This window comes from Tiliqua scincoides, chromosome 9, assembly GCF_035046505.1.
Source record: "Tiliqua scincoides isolate rTilSci1 chromosome 9, rTilSci1.hap2, whole genome shotgun sequence".
NCBI classification, from domain to species: domain Eukaryota; kingdom Metazoa; phylum Chordata; class Lepidosauria; order Squamata; family Scincidae; genus Tiliqua; species Tiliqua scincoides.
Window position 1 is genome coordinate 39,509,927 of NC_089829.1, and position 18,881 is coordinate 39,528,807.

The following is an 18,881-nucleotide window of genomic DNA, read 5'->3' on the forward strand; positions in this document are numbered from 1 at the left end:
TTCCAAGGAACAGCGGTCAGGTCAGATATGATCAGCTTTCTAACCTTCATGCTCTGGGGAAATGGCTGCCAACTGAGCCATACATAGCAGGGTCAATGGGAAAGAGATACTTCAGAGCGACTGCTTCTAAATGACAGAGGACGAGGCCAAGAAACATTGCTACAGTACTGTCACCTTCTTCATTGCTTTGCAATGAACTCAGTGTGACACTGGGGCAGAAATAACACAGCCCATGGATACAACTCTCTGCTGTCGCTATTTACCCCATTCCTTCCAACAAGACTGGCAACAGAGGTTGGCCAGTGTGGGAACAGCTGAGGACCCACACAGACTTCACCCCCTGAAGCCCCCCCCAGCTTTACTGTGGGCAGCCATGTTGTAATTGGTGGAATGTATTGCCCCATCAGTGACTTTAAGCACGATTGGCCATGGGAAGGGGGACAAGTGTGAGATAAATGAATACAGTGGTGCCTCGCAAGACGAATGCCTTGCGCAGCGAAAAACCCGCAAGACGAAAGCGTTTTGCGATTTTTTTGGTGACTCGCAAGACGAATTTTTCTAAGGCCGTGCTTCGCAAGATGAATTTTTTTGCATATTTTTTTTGTTTTGTTTTGGTTTGTTTTAAATCGCACAACCGTTAATACCCAGGATGCATTGTGCATGTTTAAAAAGTTGAAGTTTTGTGCTTGAAATTTTTGAAATCCTCTGTACAGTATGTATGCCTTTAAAGAGCACTTAGTAAACACTTTGTAAACCAAATTTGACTTTGTTCTGACTTTTTTTGCCCATAGGAACGCATTAATTAAATTTCAATGCATTCCTATGGGAAACTGCGCTTCGCAAGACGAAATTTTCGCAATACGAAACGACTCGTGGAATGAATTAATTTCGTCTTGTGAGGCACCACTGTAGTCTCATATAGGCTCCTCTTCCTTCAGCCACCCTTAGGCAATTCAGCTCTTCCTAAAAGAGCATCTTGCAGAGACTCCATCAGGAGGGTGTGATTGTCAGAGGGGTGAGGGAGGAAAGATAAAAATAAGAGAACTTCAAATCAGCAAATGTGGGTTCCAGCTCTTGCTGGCTAGCATCACCTGCTCAGCACAGACCTTTTGAACACAGCTGTTCCTTGCAGAGCAAAAAGGATGATTGGCAAAAGGTGGGGAAAGGAGAAAGAGTCCACACAAGCTCATCCCTTTTCTCCATCTGTTGGACAATCTTGCAGGGACTGTCTAGCCAGCAGCAAATCAACAGGTAAGATGCAGGTTGGGGGTGCTTTGCAGGAGCACATGTATATGGGGGGGCAGGCCTTTAATGGGGTATGTCCCATGGTCTAGGACTGCCTGCATTGGCATTGCCTTCCAACTTTGATTTAAAGTTCTCCACAACCTTCCCCATGCTGGGGACAACATATAGCATTTATAGAAAGCTATTTTGGAACGTTTGGAGCACTTTACAGTCATTATCACAGGAATTACAACAAGCCTGCAAAGAAGGAGAGTATTGCTATCCCCATATTGCAGGTGGGAGAGGGGCTGAAACAAAGAAAGTGGCTTACTTAAGGGAACTCATGACAGGGTAAGATTTGAACCCAAGATCTCTTGGTTCACAGTTCGGTCTCTTAGCCACTACACACCAGATCTGAGATACGCAGCACCCTTAAAAGAAACATTCTCTCTCTCTCTCTCTCTCTCACACACACACACCCAAGTCTTTATTTTAATGGTATCACCTTCTGCTTCTTGGTTGTATCTATTTTCCCTTGTATCTGGGGAATTACACAAAATATAATCAGCAAGCTTCATTTGGGAACTTCTGAAATATATTTCTTTTAAAAGTGACTTTTAAATCTTACTAAATAGCTCAATTGCCTCTGTTTCCCTTTAAGATGCAGAAAGAGTGCCAATTATTAAAGTAGGCCTTTCATTAGCACATAACATTAATCACTAAAAGAAAACAGTAAAACAAATGTTTCTTCCAAGCCCCCAAGTTCATTTCTGCCTGTATCTCTTTTGACACAGCACATTTTAGCAGTTAAATGTCTGTTCAAAAGCCTGTGCTTTGCCTGCAGAGGAGAGTACCCTCATTATAGCCTTTGGGAAAAAAACAAAGCATTTCCTTATGTTTTTTCCCCTTTTTTTAAAGAGCACTAGTCTTCAAAAAATATGTTGAAAAGCTCTTTTCCTCTCCTCTTTGTGAAAAAGGGGTCTAATGGAGAAAGAGAACACAAAATTTGATTGCAGACATGGCCTATATTTCCTGGCACAGGGAGTCAAAGAGAGACCGACAGCGGTTTTTTGTTTTAAATCTTTGATTAAAGAGACTTACAGCGCAATCCTATACATGTCCTCTCATAGATATGCCATCCACTCAGTTCAATGGGGGGGATTTACTCCTAGGTAAAAGTGCATACGATTGCAGCCTAAGAACACAAGAAAAGTGTAGTGGGAGCAGACCAAAGGTGTAGCTAGTCCAGAATTTTGTATCCTACAGCAGCCAACCAACTCCTCTGCTGCCAACTCCAAATATGGATGTTCCACAATATCATCTTGGCTAATAACCACTGATAAATGCTTGTGTTGTTTCCACATCCTCCTCAGAGGAGGGCAATCAGCTTCCAGGGATTTTTAGAAGGCCATCAGAAAGAGATTGCACACAATAAATGGCTGGAGTTCATGGCCAGGGTAATTAAGGACGAATTTGGTTGTGATGCCTGCGTAACAGATAAAGCCAGGGGCTTCCTCAGTTTTTCACCCTTCCTGCTGAGTGTCTCAGTCCTGCCAATCAGGTGAAGGTTCTTCTCAAGGGAAATAGCCCAGGGAAAATCCGGTGCAGGTAGCAAAGCTCACAGGTCATCTGCTTGCAGGTGGTTTTCCCCATGTCTAGGGCTGGAAGCACCTTCTGGGTCGTTCCCTGGCCTGCAGCAGGGCTGGGAGTGGACCTGGTGTCTACTCACTGCAAGACCCCTAGGTCCAATTGTCTTGATCCCTTCCCCTGCCAGGTTCCTGCTGGGGCAGACCAGGTCCACTCTGGAGTTGGTCCCCTTTACCAAGTCTCCTCTTCTTCAGCCTCTTGCAGTCTCTTCTCACCCAGCTCTGCCTGCTCACTCCCTCTGGTCTTGCCTTCGCTCCACTTCTTCCATATCCCTCCATGGTCAGTTCTCCTCCTCTTCCTCCCCTCCTGCTTCTCTTACTGCCTCTTTTTCTCCATCAGAAACTCCCCCTTTCCTTGCTTCCATCTTTCCTTCTCCCCCTTGCTTCTTTCTTTCCTTCTCCCCCTTTCCTTGCTTCCTTCTCATGCTTCCATCTCCTCATCCTCCTTTCCCTTGTCTGTCCCAAAGTCCAGTTTCAAGGGTTGCTTCTAGCTGTACCCGCTCCTCACCTTCCAGCTCATGGTGATTAGCTGTAGCTTTCCCTGGCTGGAAGTGGATGCCCGTCACTGATGTCTTCAGCCAGCACACTGTTTCCCAGCTAACTGGCAGCATCTCCTGGCTGCTGTGGCTGGGCTCCCCAGGGCAGCAGCTGTCACGCTGAACCAGACCACAGACAGTTTCAGGTAGATGCTTCCAAGGACCTTCCATCTGGGACCTTCCACATTCAAAGAATGCTCTCTACCACTGAGCTACAAAACCCTTCTCCAAATCTATCCTCTTCCATGAACTGTCCAAACCACTTCTATTAAATGAAAAAGAACACAACATGTCCATGGCAGGAGGTGTGGCCTGGAGAGTGAACTGCCCCCCTTGACTGAAGAAGCTAAGCAGGATCAGATTTTGCTCTGACAAATTGCCTGGTAATGGTCCCTGTTACTAACAGCCATACCTATATGACCAAACACTTCCCAGTCTCAAATTTATGCACTGCATATTCTTATATGCACCAATGGCATAGCTTGAGGGGGTGCAAAGCCCTACGTTTTGCAGGAAGCCTCACCACAGCGTGCAAGCAGCCCCCTCCCCTGCAGAGCCATTCTGGGCAGGGAGAGTAAAACAGAGGCAAATGCCTCTGTTTTGTTCCCCCACTCCACCCGGAATGACTCGGAAGGGCTGCTTACATGCTGCAGTGAGGCTCCCTGCAAAACTTAGGGCTTTGCACCCCTTCTAGCTATGCCACTGATATGCATTCTTGATGAATCTGTATTGCTGAAGTTGGTTCAGAGGACAGCACAGATGACCTTCAGGCACACTGCATTAATTTAATTGTGCTTTGTTCTGAAAATTAAGATTGCATATAGTTTATCGACACTCAAGCAACCCAGTAAAGAAAAAAAGAATTTAATCTGTACCAGTATCATTGCATTCATTCTCTCCCCTCTCTGCCTTAAAAAAAATAAATCTATAAATACAAAGCTTAGCAACTTATATCCCTTCCCATGGCAAATGTTGATGACTTACAAAATAATTCATCTGTTCTCTCCCAAATAGTATCCCCCCCTTCAATTTAAAAGCAAGAAGGATCTTTCAGATGTGATTCACATGACTATTTCTTGCCGAATCCTAAAAGGTAAGCTTTTCCTCTCTCCCTGTTCTAACTTGCTGCAGGCAAACTGGAGAGAACAGTGAACAGGTTGGCCTCATTTTCCATAAGGAATAATGTACTCCTTCCTCCTTTTTCTTTTTCTTTCTTTCTTTCTTTTTTTGATAACACATAAAGAGAAAGAATTATTTAATAAAATACCAAAGTTACAGAAGGAGAAAAAAGCACTGAGGTTGAATGGAATATACCACCACCAAAAGGGCATGCAGTGAAAAAACAGTTTATTGTATACGAACCAGTGATGTAACTGAAATTCATTTATGAGAACTAACAATGGTAAACTCAAGTGTTAAGCCCTACCCCAAGTCCTTCGCTAACTAAACCTACAATGCCACCAGATCTCAGGCAGAGAGCCCAATCCTATCCCAACTTTCCAGTGCTTATGCAGCTGTGCCAATGGGGTGTGCACTGCATCCTGTGGTGGGGAGGCAGACACAGAGACCTCCTCAAGGTAACAGAACACTTGTTCCCTTACCTCGGAACTGCATTGCAGCTGCACTGGAATCAGGCCCCCAGCAAGTAGGATCAGGCCCCCAGCATGTAATGGGCTGGTCTCCATCCAGCCATCTTTTTCTTTTGATCCTGCCCAAGGGTGGGGTCTTGAGTTTGATGCTGGTTGATGACCCTATCTCATCTGAAGGCTCACTTGGTTGGGTCAACCAGCACCTCAGTACCAGTGCTGAATGCACAATTTAAGGGCAGGTGAGAAGCTCAGAGTCTGTTTTCCAAGGATGACTGGAGCCTTTGGGGTGGGGTGGGGTGGGGTGGGGTGGGGTGGAGTGGGGGGCTATTACTTCCAAAGGTAACTGATAAGTTTTTGTGTAATACCCTGGCTTAACAGCATATTAGAGAGGGAGAAGGGAGGGACAGAAAATCTCCTCATTTCTCAGAATTTCTGCCATGGTTATCCTAGCCTGGTAGGCAAATATTTAAAAGGAAGCAAGGTTGGGAGGGATCTAAAAGTTGGGTGGGTGGAAAAGAAAAGAGGATGGCAGAAATTCTTATCCATCTCAGATTTTAATCCAGAGAATAATTTGTGGCTTGAATTTGGGGGTTTACAAGCTCCTGAAGTTCAAATTCAAGAACTTCACTGCCACGTCTAATAAAAACTCTCAACAGCTCAGTCCTTAAGATCTCCTCTTTTCCTATATTCCCCAATGCTACTTCTTAGCTCATTTGCAGTGGTTTCCTACCATTACCAACTCCATCAAGGTAATAATGAGCCACCATGCACAGCAACTGTTACCCTGCACATGCCCAATCTTGTCTGATCTTGGAAGCTAAGCAGGGTCAGGCCTGGTTAGTACTTGGATGGGAGACCACCTGGGAATACCGGGTGCTGTAGGCTTATACCAGACTTTCGAGACTGAAGGTTGCCAACCACCATGGCTTTTTGAAGCCTTACAAACTCTTGTTAAATGTTGAAGGATCTTGAAAGCCTGAGAAGATGCTGGTGTACTGCTTTTCAAATGTAGGGTCACCACCACATAGTATTTTACTGCCCCTACCAGTGAGACTCTGTTCCAAGAGGTAATGAGTACTGGGACCTAAAATGCCAATACAATCCAGATTCTGGATTCTTTTTGAAGTCAAAAGACTTCACCTTTGATCTACCAGGTGATGCTTTTGATCCCCCAAATTCCATCATGATTACAACATTGACTCCAAGTGGAGACAGGCCTCTAAGACTTAGGGAAAGACTCTATCCTGCTCCTATCCCGAGTGTTGACATCTGAGAGATATTATGGATGGGACCTGGGATGCCCTGCATGAAGAGCAGGTGGTGTTCTACTGATTTGTAGCCTCTTCCCGCATTATGTGCCTGGAAGCTCTGCACTCGCCCGCCTCTCAACCAGGCTTGTCTCTTGACCACAACTCTAGTTCTGCCTGCCCTGGCAAGAAAACCCATGATTCTGAAGTGGCTACTTCCATGTCACACTGGGCACCGCTTTGCAAAAGTCTATAAGCACTGTAGTATTAGCTTCAAAGCACCTGCCCAATTCCACTTATATTGACTTCTGCAGTAGCATCAGACTGGTGTTCTTCATAATTTAAGAGATATTGATGTACTCTGGCATGATAGAGACCTTAAAGGAGGAGGTGGGGGCAACAAAAATGGATAGCAGGGGAACTGAGCAAATCTGCACTCTGGAACATCAGGAATTCAGATTCAGAAAACCAGTTTTTCGACACCAAGGGAAGCTCCATAATGGTGAGACCTGAACTGAACTTGCAGATAAGACAAGTTACATGATGAAATATGGGCCAAATACTTAAAGTCACAATAGCTGAAATCATAGTATTTTTTTAAAAAAAATCTACAGTTGCTATTTAAAGAATTGCCCATAGTAATAAATATTGTCTACAATCCTAAACACAATTAACTGAGGCAGAGGTCTTTAAGAGGTAGGTCAGGACACAGAGATGGGCTGTGACCAGCATTTCTTCTAAACTGGACAGACACCTGGTTGTACTGGAGGCCCTGCACAGCATCCCTATCTGTACAGCATCCCTCTGGAGCTCAGCGATGATGATGATGATGCTATTGCTGAGCCCCCACAGTAGGGCTCTGGGCACTCAGGGAGGAGAGCAGAGGGAACACTGGTTGTGACCTGACCTCAGATGGCACATGGCAGTGTTGGTGCTGCCATTCTGTTTTGTGGTTCAGGTCTGCAGAGTCTGAGCAGTAGCCAGTGACAGAGGTCCTGGATGAAGCAAATCTTGCCTTAGATTTTGGCTTTGGAGGGGTTACATTGGCCCTGCCTGCCAAGCTTCAGTACTCCCCTTCTTCTCCTGTCCATTTACCTGCTCTTCCCTACCAAGGAACTCCTGCTGCTCTTTGCCTTCCTTCCTTATTCTCCTTGTCCACCTTTCAAAATTGAGTATAGGCTGTTGCCATGGTATTCTCTGCCCCCTCTTCTCTGGAATGGAAGAAAAGGCAGGGCAGAATGACACGGTGGTGGCATTTGCTCACTGGCTCCCACCAGGCAGGGAAAATATGAGGAATCAGGACTGCTTATTTGCCCTCTCCTCTTTCCAGCTGGGCTCTTCAAGGGCTCTTCCCATGTTAGAGGTTGTGGTTTGAAGTGAATCCCAGCTCACTTCCAGTGATAAGTTGAAGACCTCCAAACTAAAATTGCCTTAACTGGATGACAATCAAGATACTTACAGAGTTAGACTTCTGAACCAACACCTGACTAAAGACAGAGACAAATACTGAACTCTATGGTCAACATATGGAATGTGGTTTTGACTTTTGAAATCAAATTGTGTACTCTTTGTTTGCGATAACCAGGGAGTGATTTTGTGCATGTGGCAGGCAACACACAATGTTGATGCCATGAAATATGCCTCCTGTTTCGACACTCCTCTGATAGTGGGGCTGATCACATTCCTTCTTTTCCTATGGGGTTTTGTTCTGCCAAATCCCAATCCACTGGGCCTCATGCCAGCTTAAGGCTGATCAGTCCCCCTTGTACAACTCACCAGTGCAGCAAGCAAAAGTCAGAGTCCAGTTCCAGACCACAGATGCCAAGTAAATCAGTCCCATCAATCAGAGTTGCCAAATCAGAGTCCAGAGCCAATAAGCCAAGTTACAGTCCAAGGTCAGGTTCCAGATAGGTCAGTCAAATCCATCAGGGTGTCCAAGGCCAAAGTCCAGTCACAATCCACAGCCAGAGTCCAAATTCAATAAGCCAAGTCAGTCTCCTCTCCTACCTGCAATCCTTCAAAACCCACAAACCCTTTCTGCCTCAGGTGCTCCTTATATCCCTGAGGGCCCTATTGCCTTCCAGTGGCTGCAGCTGTGCAGCACACTCTGCTGGATGCCCAGGCCTTACCCTTAAAAGAGCCACTGCTGACACCACATCTACCTCCTTGCCAGTTCTTCCAGATTCCAATACAGGTTTATGGTCCATGTAGTTTAGTAACAGTCTTAACAGTTGAACAGTGAGCATACAATTGTGTGTGTGTGTGGGGGGGGGGGAAGGTAGCTATGTATAAAGAACAAAACCCCTGCTAATTGGGTAAGAGGCACTTTTTCAAGTGGGTGCTCCTTTTTTTAGCAGGGGGAGAGTAACTGGCCCACCTCACCCCAGCATTGTTTGTTCTAGTGGCTGTCTGCTGGTATTCATTTGCATCTTTTTAGATTGTGAGCCCTTTTGGGACAGGGAGCCATTTAGTTATTTGATTTTTCTCTGTAAACCGCTTTGTGAACTTTTAGTTGAAAAGCGGTATATAAATACTGTTAATAATAATAATAATAATAATAATAATAATAATAATAATAAAACAAAAACAATATGAATTTTATCAGTAATACAGCAGCAGCATATCCCAATGTGGAAACATGTATATAACACCACCATTAGTAGATGCCACACAGTGTACCTCAATGAATTACAATTAATGGGATCAGCGGCTTGCATTGAATTCTTTGCTATGCAGCAGTCGTCCCCAAAGCATGAAGCACCTTTCACATGAGTTGGGAGAATCAGGATATTCCAGGAAGAGGGAGAATCCTACAGAGCTGAAGCTCACAGAAATACAGAAGCTGAAAGAGAGATGGAGAACACATGGAAGCTTCTGGTTCCAGCCCTGACAGCTCATCCCTTAACTGGCTGGCTAATTTTAGGAAACGGTCTGAGATGCCCCATTATCTTTTAATACATTGAATTAGCAACCCAGTTTATGCAACCTCCACACATCGCGATGGGGTGCATGCTCCAGGATCCTGTGTGCCTAGCTACGAAAAAGGATTACTACCTAATGTGTTGGGCAGCTTGGAAAGCAGCACAAGCTTGAAATGAGGAGGGGAGCTAAATTCATGATGTCTGAAAAATCAACACGGGAAAGGATTAAGGCGAAAATCCTTACAGCACACCCTGAACACACTGCAATATCCATCATCAATACCCAATAGCAAGTTCTACTGAACACACTGGGACTTACTTCTGAGTAAACGTGCACTGGATCACACTGTTATTAAATGCCCTGATTTCTGAAATGTTCAGCTATGAGCTACCCATGTAGGGGAAAACCCCAGAATCCCAAAGTCAGAAAATCCATTTGGTCTGTACTAATAAAGTAAGAAGGTAAAATAGCAAACTTCTGAGTGCTACAGAATTCTTCATCTGACAGGAAAAAGAAATCAAGGGTTGGAAACTGCACATTCTTGCTGAGTAAGATGCCACATAACTTTTTGTTTGTTTGTGGGGGGAGCATTATGGAAGTCTTATTTTGAAGACGATGCAAAATCAAAGAACTTCACCAGATAAAAGACATAACCAGCAATTAAACAGCGCAGAGCCAATTAGATTCAGCAGGGATCTAAACCCATGAAACAATCAGATCTCGCACACAGCAACCATTCTACATTTTAACCAAGGTGACATCTAAAAAATAAAAAAAAGTTCACCTTTGTCAGGAAACAATGAGTTCTACGTGCATCTCATATACATTTTATTGCACCTTATGTGCTTCCTAGGACAGCAAAGGGCTGCTGCCAATCTGTCTGCCGAAGGGATTTTTCCAGAAGCATGTTTCATTGTACAACTCTCCAAATTAATGTGCCCTTGTACCTTCCTGCGCCATGCATGCCATATTTTTTTTTAAGACCTTATGCTAGATGCCAATGTTACCACCATAACTATCCATGAATTTTTTTTTTTTTCAAATTTCTGCACCCTTTGCATCTGAAGAAGAGACTGCCTTCAGCGTGTATTTTAGTCACCATCTGAACTCAGGGATGGTTCACTTTAACCGCCTCACTATCCTCATGATGAAGGACACGGGTGCTCATGCTATGCTGCATCCTGGTCCTCCCATCACATCTGAAACAGTTTTCTACATGTGTTGTTAAGCCTATTTAAAACAAACAAACAAATATGATTTTGTAGCATGTGCTGTGAGCAGCTGGATGAACCAATAACTCCCAACCAAAACCTCCCAACACCAAGTGAAACAGGAAACAAACAGGAAACTAACCTGGAAGTGAGAGGAGGTCCAGGATGCGTACCATAAGCACACATGGGCCCAGTGAGGAGGTTAAAGTATTACCTGAACAGTCATCATTCTTCACGTATTGCTTCACATTTCCTCTCCAAATTTGCTAAATTATTTCTATTGTCAATGGAATCTTGAAAATTCCAACAGTCTTTTGGGGGACAAAAAGAAAGGACATAATTTTTCCCCAATCAATCAATCAATCAATCAATCAATCATATACATTTCCCCTGCTCATAAAAAAAGGTTGCATACACATGAACTTAAGTGAACAGCATTAGAGGCGTCTGTTTCAGTTTACCAGAAGGTGTGCCTTAAATGCACAAAAAAAGAATGACAAGCAATTGCAAAAAATATGCAACAGATTAAAAGATCTGTATCTAGACCCCCCCCCCCTATTTAAATAAACATCAAGGTTATAAATAGTCTGTGTTGCTTCAACATTTCCCCTCTAACAGTTTTTCAATGAATTTGACACATCAAGTAATATCAGAGTAAATCTACCCAAAAATATTTTACAATTAAGTGCAAGATATTTTCACATGAACCAGTAAATTGAAACTTCTTCTCAGAGGAGCGACATAAAAGTCATTTTTATGGTTTTATTGTAATTTTAATAGGCAATTTCACAGGTAAACAGAAGTGCTTGATCTCCATTCAATACTATAACGGCAGACTGTGCTGCATTTCTTAATGGCATCACGCGTACATGTATACGAGATGAACAAGAATTATAAATGGGACGTTTTATAATATAAACGGCACCGTTTTATGAATGTGTACCACCGAGCTGACAAAGAAACTCAAGATTTATAGAACGTGTGGGTATCAATCGACTGCCTTTGAAAATACAGAGAATAAAAGAGAGAGAAAAGCATTCAGGCAGTTAGGCAGCAATCTGGTCTGCTTCATCCAGGTTTGGGCATGCCCAAAGAACAGTGATGACTTCCCAGAGAAGACTTGCCACGTTTCAAAGTCTGGTCTGAAGTTTCAGGTTTTGAGCCTCAAGGTGAAGGTGAAGGGCCAAAAACATACTCCATTAATTCAAACCTTCATGTCTGTTAGGTTCCACTCAAAGGCACCAGAGTTGGATTGTTGGAGACTGAGAGTTTGAGCCCATCAAAACTTGAAGGATAGGGATAGGGATGGGGAAAACCATCAGGACAGGCAGCTACCAGAGGATTTATGAGGCTAAAAAGTTGTTAGGATGTGTTGGCCCTAAGCCACTAGGGCTTTAAAGGTAACAAACCAGCATCTTGAGTTGTACCAGGAAACAAACTGATAGTTGATGTAGCTGCATTAATAGGCTTTGTAGCAGTACATGTCAAAAAAGATCTCAGGGAGGCATTTCCATCAAGCCAAACATGAACAAAAAGTAGTGTTTTGAATTTATTTCACACTAGTCAGACCTCAGTACTAGCCTCTAGTACAGTCAGTACTAGAGTACTGCATTAAGCTGTGAATGCTAGACGGATGGAGACACACTGGAATGGGTTCAGGAGGAGGAGATGATCAAGACAAACCCTATGAGGAAATTTTAAGGAACTGTTAATGTGTAGCCTGGAACAAAGACTGTTCTCTATTCCAGGGACATGAAAGCACTCTTCAAATACTGGAAGGGCTATTGCACAGAGGAGGGCAAAGATGTGTTGTCTCCGGAAGACACTATTTAAGTAACAAGGAATTGGGTGGGTAGATTTTGAACACTGGAAGAAACTTCAATATGTTAAGAGCAGAGACAATAGAACCAATTACCAGGGAGGGGGGCAGGCTCCCTTTTACAGAAACCATCAAACAGAGGTTGAACAGCCATCCATAGGGACGTGTTCTACTCCTCTTGCAATGAGTAGGCGGTTGGACTAGATGGCCTCAAGTCTCCCTCCTTTACCCAAAGGTAAGGGAACCACTGAGTGATGGTGGTGACTTCGTGGTAATGGCACTTCCAGGTTCATGCTGGTGCCTAAATTAAAAAACGGGGGCGTTTGAGACATCCATCTGTGACAGTGGTGAGAACCCAGGTTTTACAGTGTCTCCAGCTGCTGTAGCAGATAAACCCCCAATCCACCTTTTTTATTTAGTTGGCAGCAGTGTGAATTCAGAAGTGCTTTCAACCACCAGAACTTACAAGTCACAACTCCCTTTAAGGGTAGAAACATTGCTTCCTGCTGCCCAGGGTGGTGGGGCAAAAGACCCAGGTTGGGAAACACTGTTTTACATGACACAATGCAACTTTTCTTGTTTCAAAGAGTAACAGTTCTGCTTTAACCTTACACTCTTTTAGACTTCACATACTCTTAACTAAATTGTTGTTCACACAAAATGTGTTTTCAGATTCAAGTACAATGCTATGGCTTTTAGTGGTAACCAATATCAAATAGAAAATGCCAATTCAAACTGTGTTTCCAACGGAATGACAAAATATTGATACTACTCTGGGAATCCAGCTGGTAGGGGGGAAACATTACCTATGCACATTATTTTATTTTACTGTTTTCTGGGGAGAATAAGAGGAGACAGTTTTCACCATGACGGAAACACTGACTGCTTTTGTCCTAAAGTCTCAGCAGACCAATGTCTGATGGCTTAACCATGGCATAGGGTTGCAGCCCAGGAGAGCTACAGAGAAAATTTGGAAGCTTGTATCAAATTCTCTGCACTCTCTCTGTAGATTTGGCTGAGGCCTCAACAGTCATCCCCTGGGGCAGAATGATGTACTGCAATATAACAGGCTGCCTGACATTTTGAAATGCCTTAACCCCTGACTTCCCATCCACCTTTCAACCCTAGCAGCTCCTCTTCCCACATGTCACTGCTAGTCTTACTGTATCAGACTTCATTGTACAGAGTAGGGGGAGAAGTTGCCATCCCTTTGTCCTTGAGGTAATTAATCAGCAGTGACTCGCTGGTTCATTAATAATGCTTCCTGAAACACCCGCTATGGGATGCTGCACCTCTTACTTAGGTTCGATCTACCAAGCACTGAGGCATACACACTCCAGTGGTTTGAGTTCCTTAAAGACAGACCCTATATATTTCCTGGTACTTGTTCCCTGATATTCTGATTTTAGGCTTTTAACAATCTTGTCAAAATACTGTTCGGGTGATGTGCCAGAAACACCATTCCTCAGGAATTAGGTCTGGCCCCAGGATGTCAAATTCAATCTCTCAACAGTGAATGAAAATGTCTTGCATCCAGGTAGGGGTACACATATGAAGTCCTTTGTCTGTGCGTGCAGAACTACCAGTTGTATCTAGCCATGCAGATTAGATTTAATTAGGATAGACAGATATATTTTAGTGTATTTTTGTGTCAATTGGTATAACTATTTCAACACAAATATGTGATTTCAAAAGAAAAGTTAAATTATATGTTATTTATATATAGGTATTTTATACAGTCCCTTGATGGGAGAAAATATTTCTTCAAAACAGAGTTCCAAAATGATTAGCTACAATTTTCTGGTCAAAAAGAGACTTAGTGGGGGTGAGGGACAGTCAGAGTGGCCTCCTCATAAGAACCTAAGAAGAGCCCCACTGGATCAGGCCACAGGCCCATCTAGTCCAGCTTCCTGTATCTCACAGCGGCCCACCAAATGCCCCAGGGAGCACACCAGATAACAAGAAGACCTGCAAGGCCTCCTGGAAATTGTAGTTAAGAATGTAAGAACAGCCCCACTGGATCAGGCCATAGGCCCATCTAGTCCAGCTTCCTGTATCTCACAGCGGCCCACCAAATGCCCAGGGAGCACACCAGATAACGAGAGACCTCATCCTGGTGCCCTCCCTTGCATCTGGCCTTCTGACACAGCCCATTTATAAAATCAGGAGGTTGCACGTACACATCATGGCTTGTACCCCGTAATGGATTTTTCCTCCAGAAACTTGTCCAATTCCCTTTTAAAGGCGTCCAGCCCAGACGCCATCACCACATCCTGTGGTAAGGGAACATTCTCAAGGTAAGGGAACATTTGTCAGAACATTTGAACATTTATCTCAGGGCTGCATTGGCACAGGTAGGTTGGCGAGGATTGGACCCGTAATAAAATGAATGAGAAAGGACAGAATGGCCTTAAATGCTTCATGGAATTTTTTCTCTTTATTTTTCCAGTTATGTTCTAGTGATTAAAACTGTGATTTTCTACTTACTATCCCAGAAATGAAAGGGGGGGGGGGGGAATGAAAGACTGTTAGTATTTAAGTGAGCATGACTGCTACAGATAAGTGTCTGTAATAGAGTCATTTCAAAGTTTTAATTTATCCTAGATGAAAAATGACATTTATCAAACTTGTGATTTGATGGGTAATATATTTATGGAATAAATAAAAGATTAACCAGCAAGCAAATTCATTCTGATTAGACTGCTTGATGTTCTAGCATGTGCTACATATACTCAGAAATCCCCAAAGGAACCATTCTGCTGAATTTTTTAAAAAGAAAAAGAAGTACTTTTCTTCTTAGCTAATAGCCCAGTCCTAAAGCTGGCGATTCTGTTGGGTGCAGCGGCACCAAAGCTGCTACAGCACTGCTAAGGCTGCTGGAGGTCTCCTCCAGGGAGGGGGACTCCATGTGGGGCCTTCCAACCTGACATGGAGTTCGGGATTCTGCAGAGCAGCACTCTGCAGTCCCACCCCCCACCTACTCCGGTTCTTCCCCCTGCCCCGGAACACCTCCCCCCTGCCCTCAAGACCCCCATCGCTATCCAGAGCTTTTACGTAGCTCTGGACAGCATCCAGCCGGCACTGGGCTCACTCCACGGTGGGCTGACTCTGCAATGGGTGTTGCAAACATGTGTATCTGTAGGATTGGGCTCTAAGTGACTTAAGTACACATTACAAACGTGCCCCGCCCACTTACTGTTATATGCTTACTTGTGTGTGGAAAAATGTGTGTGTACTTGGCTATAGAAAAATGAATAGGGACAGGATGACTTACATGCTGTAGGTCATGCCTGTGACACATTCCACCCAGCCAACGCAGGTGCTGGCTCAGCGCAAGCCCACGTTGAGCCAGTGCTGGGTGGAGGAAGGGGCAACTGCCCCCAGAGTTCTGGGTGAGTGCTGGGCAGTGGAGAGGTAAGAGGGGGCATGGAGAAAGGTGGGGGGAGGTGTTCTGGGGTGGGGGAGGGTGAGAGGAAGGCATGGCAGAAAAGGAAGTGGGGCAGGACCTTCGCTGGATCTGGAGCCCCATGTCCGGTCTCTTGGCCCAACATAGGAGTCTGCGTCAGCCAAATAGCTAGCGCAGAATCAAGTAGACCCACTGCAGGGCATTTTACCTTACGTGGGGGACAAAGGCACACTAAGCATCTAAAGGAAGTGCCCCTCCCCCAGGAAGAACCTGGAAGCGACTACTCCGCCTGCCGCACACCAGAAGCCGTGCAAAGCAGTGACCTCTGGATTCTCCTTGGAGGAGAAGGTGCCGATGGCCTTGCGTGCCTCGTTCGCTCTCCCTCTCCTATGGGAGGTCTCACAGAAGAGGGAATAAGTCACACATACCACTTGCCCCCTCTCCCTGAACAATCCAGAAGTGACTGCCTTGCACCACAAGTAGCACAAGGCAGTCACCTTTGGGCTTTCCTCAGAGGAGGAGTTGCTCACTGTGGTTGTTTTGTGAGCCCCACTTGAGAGTCCCAGCCTCCAAGGCGAAGGAATAGGGTGCAGAAAGCAGCCAAAGCATGCTCCTTGTCCTCTGGGAAGAACTCGGAAGTGATGTCACAAAATCACACAACATCACAGTCCCACGTTCAGTGCAGCAACACCGTGACATCACTGCCCCCAGGCGCTGGTGCAGTCCATTACAGCTCTGGGGCTTGAGATATGTCTATAGCCATGTCTATAGCCCAAACCAGTTTCAGGGCAAAATCTACAGAACCTTCTTATTTACTGCACCACTAGTAGTTAGCCTATGGGGTGAACTCAATTTCTGTGTATGGCACCTTTTTTGTGGAATAGGTAAGGAGGTGTTCTATTTAAAGGAATTAGGAGCCTTCATACAACTATCCCTCCTCCTTCCCCCTCATCCTTCAAGAAGACTGTCTCACTAAATAAGAGATGTGCTTACAAAGGTAATACCCTTTATGACAAGGGTGTGTGTGTGTGTGTGTGTGTGTGTGTGAGAGAGAGAGAGAGAGAGAGAGAGCGAGCAATGAACTTTAACATGTAAAACAATGTCAGTTAAATTCTCTACCATGCAAGTCTGAAAGAGTTCCTGATTGCAGTTTTATTTGAAATGGGAGCGCGGGGTGGGAGGGGAACCAGCAGAAATGGACCCTCCATCTTGCCGATCTTCACTTTGGCAACCCAAAGAGGGAATATAAGCTTAAAGGCGTGAATTTAACAAACCTAATTATCAAGGCTTAATTAGTACCAAGGGTAAAGCTTCATGGAACACCTGCAGACTTAATTTATGTCCTGACAGAGAGGAACAAGTGTTAATGGGCTGTATTTATGTTAATACCTGAACCTTAGAAAGCCAGTGGGATAAAACAGACCATGCACCAGTTTTCAGTTGCAAGCTACAGGACAAACATAAAACGATTTTATCCTTAATATTGGTTTGTTATTCTAAAATAACTCCTCGGGGAAAGAATAGATAAAAGCTTTAGAACCGGAGATGCAGAATCCCAAAGATGAAAAAAAGGAGGGAGGGGGAGATAAGAGAGTTAACTCGGAAATCAGTGCAGAAAATTACCATTGGTGGCCATTTTCTAAGCTGTAGTGCTTTCTCTGTTCCTGTACTTTGGCAACATTATGTTGGCAACCTTCAGTCTCGGAGGTCTTTGGTATCACGCTCTGAAAGGTGGTTCTGGAACAGCGTCTAGTGTGGCTGAAAAGGCCAATTCGGGAGTGACAATCCCTTCCACACTGGGAGCAAGTGCAGTCTGTCCCTGGTCTGTCTCCCTGGCTACGGGCCTTCAACATTATAAGGTGCTGCCAAACTGACTGACCCAAGAGAGACAACCTATCGACAGATATGAATCACTCTGAATAGCCCTGAATCCCCACAGTCATCAGAATCACTAGGCAGATGTTGCCCCTGAATTGAGCCTAGTGGCTCTGGGGTATTGTGGAAGTCATGAACACAACCCACATCCATTTCTAGGAAACTTCAGGAACACTTACTGCACTTATAATTTGTAGGCTCAGACTTTCTAAGGCAAGCAAAAGCAAATTCCCTTCTGATTTAGGGTGATGGTTATCCAGACTTCCATTTAAACTGGCCCTATTTGTGTATTTGTCAACAAGCAAGACTTCTACAACAAAGGGTGTGTGTTAATCTTGACCTGTAGGGGGAGCTGTTATCTATTCAGCTTGTAATTTAGAGGCAGCGGATTGCTCTCTCCAGCTTTGAGGAGACTTCTAATTTGTTTTTTTTTTCCCTGTGTTGCTTGTCTCCCTTGATGAGTTACTTCTCTTATTTTATTCTGAAGTATAAAAATGCTTCATGCAACTCAGCTCCACTGTGAACGTCTATGCTTTTTTCCACCGTTCTGCAAAACTGTTTGATGAAAACCGTGTTCCAGTTTCTAAGAGCATATTCATTTGATGGTGTGTTACCTGGTGTCCAATTCATACAACATGGAAGTATGAGGCACCTGGGATAGATCTGAGTGTCATTTAGCAGACCAATTGCCATGCTACGCAGCAGATTCACTAGTCAAGTTTATCTGAGCTCGCCTTCCCAGTCAATATTGAAATCACCTAAAATTATAATGCAGGACAATTTCAACCTATATCCTGAGCCTGGCTCTACAGACTAGTTTGGGGCTTCATAGGTTATCACAAAATGGTAAATAATAATTAAACAAAATTTAAAAAAAAGAAAAGAGTTGCCCAAAGTGATACATTCCTTTATTGATGTTCCCAATGTGTTTTGAGTCATTCTTTCTCAAGGGAATGCTGTCTTGCATAACAGGGAACTGCACAGGCTCAATTAAATTGAATCAAACCAACATTTCAAGATTATTCAAGCCTACATAGTGAACCTCTTTGATACAGAATGGTTTGAAACACATTGGGAAATCAACAAATATACCAGTGTTTCTCAAACTGTGAATCGGGACCCACTAGGCGGGTCGCGAGCCAATTTCAGATGGGTCCCCATTTATTTCAATATTTCATTTTGAATATATTAGACTTCATGCTACTATGGCTGCATTTGGGGAACTGTCACAGATCTGTACGTTTAACAGACTACTGTGAAGATGCTTTTAACAATGATAGTTAATGGGACTTACTCCTGGGTCAGTGTGGGTAGGATTGCAGCCCAGGATTATAAAATTTTTTTCCTGCTTGATGATGTCACTTCTGGTCATGACATTACTTCCCGTGGGTCCTGACAGATTCTTA

At 44.1% G+C, this 18,881-nt stretch overlaps 1 protein-coding gene and 1 pseudogene across 1 annotated transcript in view; one reads left to right on the top strand and one right to left on the bottom strand.

The window, feature by feature from the left end:
* WWOX (WW domain containing oxidoreductase) overlaps positions 1-18,881 on the bottom strand; it is a 670,666-nt gene that overhangs the window by 230,941 nt on the left and 420,844 nt on the right. The window lies entirely within an intron of this gene.
* On the top strand, positions 5,761-5,880 carry LOC136660856 (5S ribosomal RNA; annotated as a pseudogene).